A 14,303-nucleotide genomic window follows, 5' to 3' on the forward strand; every position below is an offset into this window, starting at 1 on the left:
TTTAACACCAAGGAAGGATGGAGGCAGGATGGGCCAGTAGCTAGGCCACTATAGCCTAGGACTTGTGAGACTTGGGTTCAAGTCCCTGCTTCACCACAGACTCCCTCTGTGACTTTGGGTGAGTCACTCAGACTCTGTGCCTCAGTTTCCCCACGTGTACACCGGAGATAACAGCCCTGCCATACTGGGGCAGTGTGAGGATAAATACTTTACAGATTGCAAGGCACCCCGATATTGTATGCACTTGTAAGTAGGAGACAGACCGACCATCTCTTGGGTTCGTGCTTGGGGCAGAACCCAAGCTTTTCAGCTCCCAGCTTTTAAGTTTGAGCAAACCCCAGAGTGGATGTTTCCAGCTATCAGAAGCCTCCCGTGCCCCCCCTACCTTCCATCCCACCTTCCCTCTGCCTGCTGGGGATTGGGATGCACAGTGCTGGCTTGTCTGGCACCCCCTGCAAGCACACGGAGGCTGCAGTGTCCCAAGAAGGGAGCTGCACGGGGCTGGGGGGAGACTGGTCACCCTGGGGCTGGGGGGAGACTGGTCAATTCAGGAATATCTCTGCCGGGGGCGTTATTTGGGGTATGACGTGCACCCCCTAGTTTTGCTTACCGCAAGGTGCAGTGACAGAGAAGAGGGACCAGGGCAGTGTACGGAGTCAGGCTCAGCACATCTGGTGTGGCCAGTCTCTGGATACTGACCTGAGAACAAGACAGGGAGCCGGGTTCTAATCCAGGCTCTGAATCCCAACCTCTGTCGCTGAGCTGGGAAGCCGCCTCAGTTTCCCCTCTGTCAAAGGAAAAGCAGAGCGCTTTGTCAGGGGGGATTCAGGTCTTTCCACCTGTCTTTTACAGAAGAAATTCAGGTCCTGGCCAGCCGGGGAGGCCCTGGCCAGCAGAACTAGCAGGGTTACAAAAACTAAAATGTCATGGAAGGGGTGTGTACGTGCATGTGTGTGCGTGTGTGTGAATCAGACAACAAGCTGTTTCAGCCAGCTCTACACGTCAGGGTAAGCACCGAGACCACCTCACCCCCTCCCTGGGCTTTGGCCTGCTGCCCTTTGATGCAGGATCTCCGCTCAGGGGAAGAATCATTTGTATCTTCGACAGAGTTAAATCAGCGCAAATGAAACTAAAGGGCTAACGCAAAGAGGAGCCAGAACGGAAACGTATCGAGTGCGGCACAGGGGCTTTGCAGTGCGACGCAAGCCCCGTATTTCGCATGGGGCCAAGCGGTGGGAATAGCCCGCGTGAGGACGCACTAAACGTTAGCACAAGAACGTAACCGTGGGCCGGCAGATTCAGCCAGGCTCCAATAACCGCATGGCGTGTGGAGAACCTTCCGTCTGCGCAAACACTTACGGCGATTGTGGGGACCGCACCGAACGGGGAGCAGGGACGGCAAATATGGACAAGAGGCCGAGACCTAATGGAATATGGTCCCGGAAAGCGGGGGGTCTAAGGGGTAGATGTGTAAAAGGGAATAAACCCGACCCCTGGGACAGCGCCACAGCGGTGGCCTTAGCGCCCAGGTCCCGTGCCGGGGCGTGCCCAGCCCTGCGGGCAGGGGAGCGTACGGGACGCGGGGCCGGCTGCCGTTCTCAGCATGGGGTTCGAGGTCTGCGCTCGGGCGTCTGTTGCCTGCGGTGTTAATAATGCACAGAGGCTCTCTGTGCGTCTCTCCCACCAGCTCTTCATTCACCTCTGGGGAGCCCCCAAGAACGAACATGCTGGTAGTGACAAGTGCGTTCTGCTCCCCAGATCAACCATAGGGCTCCCGGCTTTCCTGGCATTTGAGAGACCAGGAACCCAACAGGCGCTGCTCAGTGCGGGCTTTCTCCCCTAGCTTGGGGGTCCTAGGCACTCCCTGTCCCAGACCACAGCTGCCCCGATTGGGGGCCACCCCCCCTTACATCCTGCCAGAGCTAACAAGCTGCACCCGTCACACCGGCTCAGCGGCTTTGCACAGGGGCCTGGCACCACTCCGGGGAGGCGAGCGGCCCAGGCCAGCCCCTTGGCAGGTCACCTCTGAGCAGGGGTGATGCCAGTGTGTTTAACTATCTGCCTCAGGGGGGCTGTGGGGATCAGGGCTGGATTAACGCACAGGCACACGGGGGGAGCCTGGGACCCAGCCAGTGGCTGGGGTGGCAGCACCATGCAGATTTGGCCCAGCCCCCCCTCCATCACAGCGAGTGGCGCCCCGAGCAGCAGCCGGTCCTGTGCATCCCAACTGCGGTGAGCGTACGGCGTGGCGACTCTTGTCACCTAAGAGAAGGCAGGGCCCAGAAGTGCCCCTTTGCCTGGGGCCCAGGAATGCTTTCGCCCAGCCTGGTGGGGACTGGCCAGAGTCTGCAAAGTGCCTGGGAGCTGCGGTGCGCTCTGCGCTGTAGGAGGAGCCTTCGACCCCACGGCAGGTTCGATCCAGCCCATTGGCGGGGCACGTGCTGGCATTGCCACGCTGCCTGGGATGGCCAGGAATGCTGCCCACCTGACACAGAGAGAATCCCGGGCTGCCACTGGGTGGCACTGCAGTCCTGCTGGCAGAGCCCACGCTCAAGGGAGGGCGGGGGGGGCCTTAGGTAGGAGCATGTTGCCTTCTGGAACTGCCCCCTGCTCCTGCCTGGCTGGGGCAGAGGCGGGTCTCTCTGCACAAGACAACAGGCTGGGGCAGTTGCAGCCAGGTAACAAACCGTAGAGAAGGGGTCAAGCCCACAGCCCGGGTCAGCCCGTGGGGGGGCCTGTCAGAGCCAGACCCACAGCACCAGCTGGTTGAAATCTGGGACAGAGGGACCCTGGGGGCCGTGGGACAGCAGGCCCCTGGGGTCACTTGGACAGAGAACACTAGAGTCTGCCACAGGCGGGGCCCTCCAGAGGGCAAATGGGGCAGGCGACATGCAGAGGGGAGCAGGGTCCATGCAGGGAGCCGTCCACGCTCCCTCTAGGCACACGGCTCTGCCCCACTCACAGCTCAGGGGGCTCTGGGTCCAGGCAGCGTGAGCTCCTCCTGCCCGTCTAATTGGGATTGGGGTGCACAGTGGGCTGGCTCCGACCCGCCTGGCGCACGAGGTCGGTGGGGTACGGCCCAGTGGAGACAGGTGCTTGCATCCATGTGTAACTCTTCCTGCCTGCCGCCGTGGGGAGCCGCCTCGCAGAGCCGCGCCCTGCCACCGCAGCCTGGGCAAAGCAGCTGCTCCGGAGAGAAGGGGTGAGCTGAGGACGCAGGTTCGTCCAGACCCCGCGCTGGCCTGGCTCTAGGCCTGCGGGTGCATGTGTCACTTGGCCTCACGCACTTGGCGTTGTGGCTGGTAAATGCGTTGCACAGTGTCCCACGTCCCAACACAAACCGGGGGGAGCGAGGGTCAGAGGGCTCCACACAGAGAAAGCCAAGAGACATAGGAGCAGATCCGTCTGGGGGCAGGACAGAACGAGCGCCGTCCGAGCCTGCCTGGACCCAGGTGACATTCGAGAGCAGCTCAGCGCAGAGGCTTGGCCAGCAGAGACCAGCTCAGCCCGGCTTGGCCCAGCCCAGCTCAGCGCACTCCTCCTGCTCCGCTGTCTGGACCCGGAAGACACCATCTCACGTCCCGGCTGAGACAACACACGATGCACCCAGGGGAGCCCCGCTCCCAGTGAGGGGAGAAATCTGATGGCACAGCCCAGCGGCTGGCAAACACCCTGGTTCTGCGGGGCTGCCTGGCAGGGACACAGGAGAGGGTCAGCCAGGGCCAGGCAGTGCTGCATTCCCGGTCTCCCTGAAGCCTGGGCTGCAAGCTGCGCTGCCCCCCACCACCAGGAAGGAGGGACCTGGGGGCTGCTCAGCGAGGCCCAGTGGGGGAGAGGGACGCCAGGTGAAAGTCACATGTGGAGAGGAGGGTTCCCCGTGCCCTGTGCTCATCCTGCTGCGGTTTGGGGCAGTGAGCCGGGCGCCAGCCGGGAGCTGCCCGCTGAGCCCAGGCTGGGTTAGGCGGGACCGATGGAGCAATGCCCAGAAACCACTCACTGCTCCCCAGGCCTGGGAAACCTGTGGGATTTAGCTAAAGGGGCCCCCTCCGCCAGCCTACCCCCAGCTCCATCCCAGTCTATTGCTACAGTGCAACGCAGGGTCCAGCAGCCCGAGGGAGGGGGCTGGGTGGGAGGAAGCCTCATGGGAGCCCCATCGCTTGGGCCCTGTAAATATGGGGTATTGCCCCCTGCCCCACTCCTGGGGACCAACCAGGTTTTTCTCCTCCCGTGAGCTAATCATGTGCAGTGACATGGGGCCTCCCGTGCAGCCAAGAACGACAAACTCATTGCACTGATGGAGACCCTGACCACAGTTTGAGTGTGGCAAAGGCAGAACGGGACAAACCTCTGGTCTCCTTACATGTCGGGCCTCAAACTGAGAACGAGGACTCCCTGCCAAGCCGATGCCCAGCCTCCCGCTCCCCGAGGGATGGTATCTTGGCAGAGACACTCCTTCCTAATCCATCAACATCTGGACTGGTACCTGCCGCAAGAGAGCCCAGAGCAGGGGATGAGCCTGGGGAATTCTGGTGCTTACTGGCCATGAAATATTCATGATCTCAGCTGCTAAGAGGAAGAAAATAATGAAAGGAAGAAGATAAACAAAAGGAAAGACGGAGGAGGATGAACGGAGACTAAATATCCAGAGCCCAGGAACCCGGCTCCACAGACCGAACACGCCGAGGGACCAGCTGGATCGAGACCTTTGGGGCAGGGGCCCCGATCCGGACATCAGACCCCTAAGCCCATGCAGAGCCCCTTAGGGTGCAATGGCAAGATGGGTGGCCTACTTCCCCTGCCCCCCCCCCACCCCCTTTATCTTCTCACCCAGTTCAAGGGACGCTGCCAAGGGAAAACCCCCACCCGCTCGATTGTCCCGGATCCACAGGCCCAGTGCTCTGCACAGCTCTGGAACAGTCCCTGGGAGGCCCCCTTCAGTGCGTCAGCCCCTTTAGGGTCACAGTCTCTCTGGGGTGAGCCCCTTGGCTTCACCGCCTCCTGGGCCTGAACCTCGGAGCCTTCAGCCCCGTGTCACGCCGTGAACTCCCCGCAGCAAGTCCACCTGGACTGGACAACTGGGGAAGATTTGCATCCCCAAAGGGAGCAATGCACCTCCGGTTTCCTTAATCAGGAGTGACTCTCAGCCAGCGGGGTAAAACCAGGATTTATTAAATGTCTGGAACTCAGTGTAGAAAGTCCGTAAGTAACAGAGAATTACAGCAAAGTCCTAAGCCCAGAGCCTCCTCTGACCCCTCCTTTTGCCCTGGTCTAGAAGAATAAGTCCTGCTTCCAGGCCCACCCCAAAGGGCCCCTGCTTCGTCCTTTGTTCTTGTTCCTGGGCAAACACAGTCACCTGCCCCTGCCCCGTAGCCTTTTGTTCTCCACCTGGTCGCAACCGGCTGGCTTCCTGCCGGGGGTGGGCCCCCATGCTCCTTAGTTGCTGGTACCAAATCACCAGGCCATTGGTTGGGCCCAAGCCCCAGACAGGCATCAGTCACTCATACCTGGGTCTCGGCAAAGACTAAGCAACCGTTTCCCACCATCCAATTAACCATGCACCACGCAGGGGAAACTGAGACACACAGTATTCAACCAAATACCATGAAAAATTCCCACTCCGTCACAGCCACACCCGGAGATTGTGACAATAATTGTAAACACACACACACAGCCCACACACACTTACTGCTGTTCCCCAGGGAAGGGGTTGTTCTCAGGTTGCAACCCCAGGGGAGGCCGGTCAGTTTCACGTTTGTTTCTAGTCAGTTTCAGGGTCTCAGGTTGGAGCTGCTAACCCTGGGGGAGAAGCCTGTAGGGAGATGTTTGCCCCGGTGCAGAGAACCCAGGTTCGGCCTCTGTGCCGTTCATGTCCCACTTCAGCCTGCAAGGACATATGTCTCCTGTTGTCCCTCTGCCCATCACCCGCAGTGAACAAAGGCCTTATTTAATAAATAAAAGTCTCCTTATGTCTCTCTGGGTTTGTATAGCTCCCCTCGTGGGGGGGGGGGCGGGCCGCTACACTTAGCAGCCTGCCTTTATCGCAAGGAATGATTATCACCCCGTGCGGCAGTGTTACAACCCAGCGACATCCCTATTTTTGATTTACACTGTGCTTTTCTGCAAGCCTCCAACGCTGCAGGGCTGAAACGTGCAGCTGCTTCTGGAGGGGAACCCAGCAGTGGTTTAACAGTCCCCAGCAACACACAGGGTACCAATGTAATGCTGCCCGCTTCTGACGCCCATTCGACCCAGAGAATCCCAAAGCTCTTTGTGAGCAGACTGAAAGGGACAGTGAGGAATCATGCAACTGCCTCTGGGGTGGACCAGCACAGCTGTTCAACGGTGCACAGTACAGGAGTCTGGGGCAGAAGTGAAGAACAAAATCATGGTCAAATGAAGCTGCAGGGGCAATCTGAGGACTCAGAAGGTAACGGTCCAGGCTGGGGTTTGGTCAGGACGCTATAGGGAATGCCGTGGTCTTGACCAAACTGCCGTGGGCATGTGAGTAAGCGTGGGCTGCTGGGACCCAGTTCTGGGGTCCAGCCAGGGTGAATTCATGGCATGCATCAGGATGGGCCCATCAACATCAGGAAAGTTCCATGGAAACTGGAGCAACACCTAGCACCCGTGCCCCCCCTCACCCCTCCAGCTGCAGCTTGGAGGAGTGGTTTGGGCAATCCACCATTCCCTCCAAGCAATACCCCAAAGGACTCATTTAAATGTGCAAAATGTGGCACTGGGGGAAACAAGGCCGATAATGAACTAATTTGCATAGCCATTAGCAGCTGAGTGCTTCCTGCATGCACGACACTTCTCAGAAGGCAACAAAGTGCTGCTCAACAAGTGGGGAAACTGAGGCACAGACAAGGGAGGTAAGTCACCTGCAGAGTTGGGGAGAGAACCCCGGAGTCCTGATCCCCTGCTGTGCTCTAACTGCCTCCCACCAGGGGCCATGGGCCGGAACCGCACACACGCCCCACACGGTGAAATCCAGTCCTTGCAATGGGACCAAGCAGACCCGCAAGTCAGGGCTGGGATTCCACCCAGGGCTTGGTGACGTGGCCGAGATGGGCCTGCCTGTTCTCGGCACACCTGCCGGTGTGGAGAGTCCCACTAATATCCAGGCTGGGGGCTGTCACCCAAAGTGAAGCAGTGACATTTTCGCACTTCTCCCCTCTGTCTGGGGCCCCGCGCACGCCTCTGGCACTGGTTGGGGCCTGCAGCAGCCGCTCTGCACGGTCACGGGTCCCATGACAGCGGAGGGTGGCCTCAGCCCGCGAGCCCCAGAACGGGTTCTTTCCACTCAGAATTTTGCTCCCTTTTGTCTCCTGCCGTAAGAATCGATCTATTTCCGGGGCAGAGTCTCAGCCGTGCAAGATGCAGAACTTCAGTGCACACCTGGGCTTCCACTCCACTGCTCTCCCCCCTCTCCTCTGCTCCACCGGGCTGCAAAGGAGGCTGGCGCGCAGGGGTGCCTGGAGCCGGACGGGGCACAGCGGTTGCTACAGTAAGAAAATCAGCTTGGAAGCTGCAAAATCTCCCTGAGGACTCCAACCTCCCGGCAGAGCCCTGGGTTTAACCGCCCCCCAGAGCACAGCGCTCAGCCACAGCGCCCTGGGACTCATTCGTGTGAACCCTACTGGAATCCCGGCTCGCACTCACGCCCGGAGGCGCCACGAGCCTCATGCAAAGGCCTAAGCAGAGAGAGTGAGGGGAATCCCCAAAGAGCTCAGGGGAAAGGGAGTGGGGTGTCCTGGGGAGTTAAGGAAGGTGAGATCAAGGGGGGGATGCAGGAGGAGCCCCCTGCCTACCCCAAAAGCCCTCTCTCAGTACAGGGGTGTCACGGAGTCCCCGGGCGATGCTCTGGAACGGCTCCCCATGAAGCCAGGCAGGACTCTGGGGCAGTCTCCTCTCTGGGAGCAGCCTGTCTGCAGGACACACAGCTCACCCGGCTTCCACCTTCCTGGGTCTGACCTCGGAGCATTCAGCCTCCTCTGCCCCTCCGTGCGCTTCCCCCAGCGAGTCTGCTCAGGCGGGGCTCCTGGGGAAGCCAGAGGGTCCTGCCCCCCAACTCCGCAGTCAGACGGGACTCTCAGCCAGCCAGTAAAACAGAGGTTTATTAGACGACAGGAACATGGTCTAACACAGAGCTTGCAGGTGCAGAGAACAAGACCCCTCAGCTGGGTCCATTTTGGGGGGCAGTGAGCCAGACAACCACATCTGCCCTTCACTCCATGTCCCCAGCCAGCCCCAAACTGAAACTCACCCCAGCCCCTCCTCCTCTGGGCTTTGTCCCTTTCCCGGGCCAGGAGGTCACCGGATTCCTTTGTTCTCCAACCCTTTAGCTCTCACCTTGCCAGGGGGAAGGGCCCAGGCCATCAGTTGCCAGGAAACAGGGTGTCGGCCATCCTCTGTGTCCAGACTCCTGCACACACCTGCCCTCTAGGGCTCTGCAATGATCATACACCCTTACCCCACCCCCTAGAGACTTAAGAACTGCATAGGGGAAACTGAGGCACCCCCACACTATTCAGAGGAACCATTAAGAACAGTCCCACTTCGTCACAAGGGGGTCCAGGGCATGGTCTGCTCCACAGACCCCCCCTTCCCAGACAGCCTGGCACCTTTCCCCCCTGCGCCCCACCGGCAGTCTGCCAGGCCAGGTCTGGTTCTGGTTCTGATCACAAACCTGCTCTGACAGTTTGACTCATTCCAAGCAAATGGGTCTCATTAAAAAATGCATGTGGAGTGATCCGGCTGCTGGAGATTGTGGTGCCGGGGGATCCCTGCCCAGTCCCAGCTCGGCCCCAGGGGTATCAGCTGCCAGCCATGCGGAGCCGGGAGCAAGAGCCGGGGGGGTCAGAGGAGTCCAGCCTGGTTCCTGTTAGCTAAAGCCGGTGCATGCAGGTAACAAACCGGGCTGGGGCTGCTCCAGGACGCTACCCAGCACCTGGCTCCCTGGAGACACCCAAGTGCAAGCAGGCTTGAAGGCAGGAAGGGACAAGGCCCAGCCAGCGAGCTGAGGCAAAGGGCAGGTCTGAAAGCTCCAGATACACTGGAGGCGTCTTTTCCAGTTCAGCCCCCGGAGGGCGCTGCTGTCTGAGACATACCAGCGGGGTGGGCGCACCAGGTCCCTGCAGGGGCCAGGCAAGAAGGGAGGTGCTGGGGGCGGCAGGCACAATACGGACCCTCACCGGCTCCTCTTCATGCCCCTCATTGTGGTCCCCAGCAGTGCGTTAAATCAGCCCAGCCCCAGAACTTTGTTACACTCAGGACACTTTGCCTGCCACTGAAATGCAGCCACCTCTAGGGCGGAGCCCAGCAGCAGCATCCAACACTCCCAGCAATACCCCGGGCAGGCACATTAGGACAGGAAGGGAAATCCAGGGGAATTTGCAGGAGTTTAGGGCGGCAGAGTGCAACCAGCAAGGCTGGGGTTTTCCTGGGATTAGCCCCCCCAACCTCTAACACCTGCAGGGAACCCTGTGCCTTGCCACCCAGGGGAACCTTTAAACCCTGCGTGCCTGGTCGGGGTCTCAGTGGGGAGGGGGCATTGTTCCCCCAGGTGGGTGGGGACTTCTGGCTCTGAGACAGGCTCAGGACCCCTCCTCTGTAGGTTCCCCTGCCTCCCCAGCTGTGTCTCCTTAGCACGGCCCCCACTCCGCCCAGGTTAAATACCTCAGCTTCATGCCAGGCGCACCCGGGGCGAGCCAGCACCAGCAGAGTTTGCTAAGGGGGAGCCAGGCAGTGGGACACACCGAAACAGGACGGGGGTGCCACGGCCAAGCGGCGGGGATGCTACCCCCAGGGCAGCCGCCGTGCAGATGGGAGCTGACCCCGGGCATGCACCCCCGATGCTTCACGGCAGGTGCAGGGGGCTCCCAGCCCAGCTTGCAGAAGCTGCGGTGCCCCCCCTGCCCCGATCAGTCTCAGAGCCTCCCCCAGGCCCGGGGGCTTAGGCAGTCACCACCTAATGCAAAGCTGTATTTTTAGGGCCGCTCTGCTAAATATTTCAGGGATTTACACAGAAAAGCTCTCTGGGTGCCACGGCATGTCGGACCCAATTGGCATCACACATGCAGGCAGCAGGGGATGAATAATTCACAGCACCCATTCCCTGCACACGGGTGCTCGTATGGACTCCATCATCTGACCCCTCACCGAGGGCTCAGGGAGGGGGCTAGCGCAGCGGCATCGGGCCAGCACCATTCACAGACACCACAGCGCGTTGCAAGGGGAAGTAAAAGACCCTTCTCCCCCCTTCAGAGAGGGAAACTGAGGCACAAGGAGGGGCTGGGAATTCTCCAAGTGAGTCAGGGCAGAGCCAGGAACGAACACGGGCACCCTGGCTCCCAGCCCAGTGCCTCATCCGCCGGAACCATCAGCGACGCCCAGGCAGCAGGGTTCCCCTCCCATTCGCCGGGATCCACCCTGGCACTGCTCCCCCGCAGCCCAGCCTCCAGGGCCCGCAGCAAGCTGGGGAAGCAGCAGGCCACCCGGGAGAACCGGGGCAGCCCACTGCCCCGGTTATGAGTGGTTATGAGTTCAACACGCAGCAAGCCTTTTGCTCTCGCTCCCCCAGACGGACACAGCCCTCCCTCCTTCGCCAGCTGCCCTGGCACGTGCCACTTGGAGCCTAGAACGGGAAGACCCAGGGTGCCATGGAATAACCCGGGTCTGTGGAGCCAGCCCCTGGCTGGGCCTGCTGCTCTCCCCTGATCCCGCCTGGCCCGGGGAGGAGCCGTTCCCATGGCCAAGGGGGCGAGCGCTGGTCTCTGTGGGACGGCTACCACGAGCCAGGCCGCCCACCTCTCCCCGAGTCACCGCCCAAGCCAGTGCCACCCCAGCCTGCAGTAACACTGCCTGGCAAGCCAGGCTGTGCAGACGGGATGGGCCTGCCGTGGTGACAGCCACAGGGCACAGCCATGACCCAGCGTCCCACGCTCATGAGCCACTGCTGGACAGATCCCGTGGGATCCGGCAGCACCAGACACGCTCCCGCAGGATCCCACTGGGCTGCATGCACCGGCATGAGCTCCACGTGCCAGACACCGGTTAAAAGTTACATGCACAGGGATTTCTGCTCCTCTCTTTTGCTCGATTTTAGCAGAGCAAATGTAAATGGAGGCATATAAGAGAGAGAGTGTGCGTGTACCTCCACTGCCCTCTGCTGGATGGAATCAGACCTGCTCACCCACGTGTCATAGACCCTGCACTGCTAAGTTCTAGTGGAGATTCTCCGTTCGCTCCAGGTCCAGGTGCTTTCACAGCCAGAGGATCTCGGCTCTACCCCTGCTGTGGCTGGGAAGCTGTGAAAGGCCCTGGAGTGCAGCAGACTCGCAGCTGCGCCGAGTTGTTACAGTATCATTTCCTGTGGTTCCCCCCAAGGGACGACTTCTGGAGCAGGTGGAAGAACCCCCGGGCAGACAGAGGGGCGGGCACATGCACAGCTGTGCCTGAGAGCCGGCCCGTCGCCCAGCCGGAGTCAGCGGGCTGCACAGCCAGAGACGATCGCCGCACTCTGCAGGGCCGCACAGCTGGGAACGGGAGATAAGGGCCTGGCCGGATCACAGGAGAAGAAATGTCTTTCAAATGCCAGGGAGCTTCCCCGCCAGAGCGACCCGGCTGCAGCTCCAGCCTGAACTGCAGCAACAGCGTTTAGTGTAATTAACACCGCTGGCACTGAGCCACGGCCCCCCCTCCGCCCCCAGCCCGCCACCGCGACGGGTACAGAGCAAGCCAGGCAGAGAGAGCGGGGAGGGGGGGCAGGGAGAGGTGGGATCCACCCTGTGTACCAAGGGGGTGGGCACAGGAGTCAGGGACAGTCCCCTCCACCCCACAGGGTGATGGGGGTGGCTAAGCCGCTGCCCATCCCTCACTGCCCCGGAGCCGGGGGGGGTTCAGCTGCCGAGAGCGGAGGGTGCCGTGGGCTCGTCCGTGAGAGGCAGGACGTCGCAGGTCAGCTGGAGAACGAGTGTGCCCCCCTCCCCGGGCCCAGCGCACACACACGGGCCCTTTGGGGAGGGGAAGGTGCACCGGTGGGGTGCGCACAGACGTGTGCGTGCGGGGGCACACGTTGCCGGGTCGGCGTTCAATTGACAGGTGACCCAGAGGGACGCCATGCGGCTTTTCCCCCCCAACCAGTTGCCCCCAGGTGGAAGGAAGAACACCCGCTGGCGAGCCGAGGCCCGGCTGCTGCAGCACAAAGGGTGCGGGTTGGTGCCAGCACCGTGGCACAGCAAGGACCCTCCGTGCTGGAGCTCCCCTCGCTGCGTGGTGTGGCAGAGGGGGAGCGGGCAGATACCAGCACTGGGACGGCACACGGCTGAGCAGCCCGGGAAAGGCGTCTGGCACTCGGCTGAAGGATCAGCCCTGCCAGCCAGCAAGGGGGCAGCCGGGGGGCCACGGACGTTGATCGTCTCAGCTGCTGGCCCCTCAGTGGGTTTCTGGGGGGTGGGGGGGACAAACGTGGCGGGGGTGCTGGAGCGTCCGGCTGAGTACGTGGCACAGGGGCAGGGCCTAGGCAGGGGGCCGACCACTGCCACACATCAAGAGTTGGCAGGGAAGAGAGGGCAGAGGGTGAACGCAGACCCCTGACAGACCTCGACTGCAGAGGGTGGGGGGCTGAGCCCGCTCCAGGGATGGGGCGTCGCGGCCTGTTACTGTTTTCAAAGATCCGTAACTCAGGGGCTTTCCCAGGACACCCTGGGTGGTGAAGAAAGCCCATTGCTAAGCTTGTCCCTGGCTGTCCTGCCATGTCCCCGAAGGGGTTAACCCAGCGTGCCCCCAGCCAAGGTGGAGTGACACAACCGCCTGCCCTGCCTGACACAGCCCCCAGGAGCAACCCTACAATAACACACCCCCCTGCCCTGCCCGACAGCCCCCAGGAGCAACCCTACAATAACACACCCGCCTGCCCTGCCCAACACAGCCCCCAGGAGCAACCCTACAATAACACACCCGCCTGCCCTGCCTGACACAGCCCTCAGGAGCAACCCTACAATAACACACCCGCCTGCCCTGCCTGAAACAGCCCCCGGGAGCAATCCTACAATAACACACCCGCCTGCCCTGCCTGAAACAGCCCCCGGGGGCAACCCTACAATAACACACCCACCTGCCCTGCCCGACACAGCCCCCAGGAGCAACCCTACAATAACACACCCACCTGCCCTGCCCGACACAGCCCCCGGGAGCAACCCTACAATAACACACCCGCCTGCCCTGCCTGAAACAGCCCCCGGGGGCAACCCTACAATAACACACCCACCTGCCCTGCCCGACACAGCCCCCAGGAGCAACCCTACAATAACACACCCACCTGCCCTGCCCGACACAGCCCCCAGGAGCAACCCTACAATAACACACCCGCCTGCCCTGCCCGACACAGCCCCCGGGAGCAACCCTACAATAACACACCCCAATCTCAGATACCCAGGCAGGCTGACCTCTTGCCTACCTCTCAGCAGGTTGTGAGGGTTAATTCAGGTCCATGAAAAGCTCTGAGATCGCTGGACAGGAGGTGTCACCTGGGGCAAGAGGTGATGAACTCAAATAGCACCCAACCCTGCTGGGGATCCATGTACCTGGCACTGCCACCTCTGGGGCATGCAGGCAGCAAGGGAAGGGTTAACCAGGCAGGTGCCCCTCAGACGGGCACAGCTGTCTGGGCGCAGGGCCCAGCTGGAGACGAGCTCAGCATGCCGGGACCGGCTGGGCTGGGCACGACCCTCTGCGCCCCACCTCAAGGCCCCGTGCAGGGGCAGCCAGGGGCGGCCCAATCAGGGCGACTCGTCCAGAGAGCAAGGGCTGCCCCCAGCCAGCCAGGCCCCGGGACAGAGCCGGAACCTCGCTCGCCAGGGCCTGTCATCTCCCGGGCCCCGGTGCTGGCAGGCAGCCTCACCGCTGTCCCTGGGCCGCCCTCGGGCCCCCATGCCCGAGTCGGCCTCGCTGCCAAAGGGGCCTGGGGTGAGCAGGACGCGCCCGGCGCTCGAGAGCCAGCGGGAGAGAGGAGCTTCCCACGTGTGACAGGCACCCACCCACGCAGGCAGAGTAACTGGTCGAGAGTTAAGAAAATCCACCCCCCTCCCTCTCCCTGGGCGGCTACGTGACGGGGACACCAGGACCAGCAGGCGCTGGCACCGGGGGGCTGCAGCGACCCTTTAACCCTTTCCCTCTGCAGAGACCCACTGCACGCCCCCAGTCCCAGCGATCACACCCAGGGCCATCTCCCCTCTTACTTTGGAAGGGCCACTCCCCTTTGGGAAGATACCCACCCTTCTCTCCTGCCCCAGCGCATGCCT

General features: G+C 61.6%; 1 protein-coding gene across 1 annotated transcript in view; it reads right to left on the reverse strand.

The window, feature by feature from the left end:
• Positions 1 to 14,303, reverse strand: part of KCNIP2 (potassium voltage-gated channel interacting protein 2) — a 130,010-nt gene that overhangs the window by 96,482 nt on the left and 19,225 nt on the right. The gene's annotated exons all lie outside the window — the stretch shown is intronic.

The sequence above is a fragment of the Chelonia mydas genome, chromosome 7 (genome assembly GCF_015237465.2).
Source record: "Chelonia mydas isolate rCheMyd1 chromosome 7, rCheMyd1.pri.v2, whole genome shotgun sequence".
Lineage (NCBI taxonomy): Eukaryota > Metazoa > Chordata > Testudines > Cheloniidae > Chelonia > Chelonia mydas.